Source organism: Erythranthe guttata, chromosome 7 (genome assembly GCF_056151865.1).
Source record: "Erythranthe guttata isolate IM_541 chromosome 7, IM_541, whole genome shotgun sequence".
Taxonomy (NCBI): domain Eukaryota; kingdom Viridiplantae; phylum Streptophyta; class Magnoliopsida; order Lamiales; family Phrymaceae; genus Erythranthe; species Erythranthe guttata.
In genome coordinates this window covers 3865962-3868053 of record NC_142539.1, presented here as the reverse complement: position 1 = coordinate 3868053, position 2092 = coordinate 3865962, and the positions used below count along the sequence as shown (strand labels likewise).

At 37.7% G+C, this 2092-nt stretch overlaps 1 long non-coding RNA gene across 1 annotated transcript; it reads right to left on the bottom strand.

The window, feature by feature from the left end:
• Window positions 1–298: 298 nt before the first annotated feature.
• On the bottom strand, window positions 299–2092 carry LOC148769009 (uncharacterized). Its single transcript, XR_016032149.1, has 3 exons — window positions 1746–2092; window positions 1040–1564; window positions 299–925 (listed from the first exon to the last, which is right to left on the bottom strand). It is a non-coding gene; the product is annotated as an uncharacterized LOC148769009 (long non-coding RNA).

Here is a 2092-nt window from a genome sequence, read left to right as displayed (position 1 = left end):
CTTGGTTGATTTTCGCCACTCAATATATTATTAATATACTTAGTACATGGAGGAAATCCTAATCAATTAAACAAGAAACTAAAAGATATACATGTCAAAGATTACAAGATATTTATCTATGATGATGATGATGATGATGATGATGATGATGATGATGATGATGATGATGATGATGATGATGATGATGATGATGATAAAAAATAGGGAAATGTACAATTTGCACCAAGGAGCTACAGGGTTTGTCACAAATACCCCCTGAACTACAAAACGTAACAAAATGGCCAATTCATTTCCAATCTGTTTGTGTGTGTGTGTGTGTGTGTGTGTGTGTGTGTGTGTGTGTGTGTGTGTGTGTGTGTGTGTGTGTGTGTGTGTGTGTGGGCGTGTTTGTGACAGACACTAAAGTACATGGATAAACTGTATTTTCTCCTAATAAATATATGTATCGGCTAATATATCCCTGCAGTCGAAAGGAGAATGGAGAAAACGTGAAGACTGGACACAAACTCGCGAAACATTTGAGTCGGGAGTCCTTTCGTGAAGATATTGGCAAACTAATACGGGGATGGGACATGTAGGACCTGTACGTGTCCTAAAGCAACTTTATCGCGGACAAAGTGGTTATCAGTTTCCACATGGTTGGTGCGAGAGTGTTGAATAGGATTGCTAGATAGGTAGACAGCACAGACCTTGTCTTAATATACGATGGTGGCTTTCGGAGGAGGACAAAGCAACTCGAAAAGAAGATCGTGTGTATGAATTTTCTTTCACATTCATCCTTGAGGTGTCAAATTTAGTGGAATCTTCTAGATTATTTGCAATATTCTCCAATTTCTACCCATTCATACACCACATTTTGAAACAATTAGATGATCATAAGATTTGTCTCTTGACTTATAAATATCAGATTGTGGTGCATCACAAACTGCATTTTTGCACAAAAATGAGTACAAATTAGAAAATGTTCCACGAAATCTAGAAGTTTGTATTGAATGTGATACCATTAGGATGGACGCTGATGATGCTAAATATAGATCACCTTAAGTAGTTGAGATCGAGGGAGTTGGGAGAGAAAAGTGGATCACTAGCTCACCAGCTAGATGGTCCAGAGATACCTGCGATCAGAGAACACGTGAACTAGGCTGGGGTTTGATTCGGCGGAAACCCCTCCGACGCTCAAGTTAGACGTGCGGATTGTGGAAATAGTTGAGGGAATACAAATTATAGTATTACTCAAATAATAGAACGTACCTTTAATAAATGAAATAAATTGTTATTTATACCTTATCGATTGGGTCGAGGTTAATTTGTTGGGCCCAAACCTTGTTTGAAGGTAATTAGGTTTTAATAATAGTGTTCTTCTAAATTGGGCTCGTGGCTCAGTAGGTAGAGAAAATGTAGGCTTATTGCGCTGGCCCAATTAGGCATATCAGACGCGTAAGAAGATTCATAGTTGAAGGTGTTTATAATTACCCAAACAGGAGAGGAGATTTTCGTAATTTGACATTACCTCTGAGTTGGCCGTAATTTACCCAAATATTAACGATCTCACATGGAGGAATCCCTAAAAATTACATTTCACAATAATATACACAAATTTATCAGAACACATTATGAATTCATGTAGTTAAACGAGAGCCCCGTCCCATAATCGAACAAAACGATAACCAAATAAAGCAGATCTACCCAAAATCGGAAGATCAAAACCAAGTATGAAATTTAACTTGAGATGAAAGGGTACATACTGAATCCATTTTCGACGAGCTAATTGAAGGTGTGGCCATCGCAATTGTAGATGAATTTGTTACTAGAAGCGGGAAGCTTTGCCAGACACTGCGATACGCAATGGTAGTGAAATTCCCCTTGAATTCAGTGTACTCCGCCAAAATCATCGTCCCCCTCGCTACGAAACTGTAGATCAACATCTGCTGCCCCATGATTACGCAGAATTTTTGTTTCTAATTAAGTAATTTTTTTTTTTTTTTTGTTTATTGAAAAGAATAATCCATTAGCCAAAAAGAAATGCAAGAATGGAGAAAGAGAAAAAAAACGAGAAATTGGTTGAAAATGGAGAAAAGAGGGAATAGGGTTC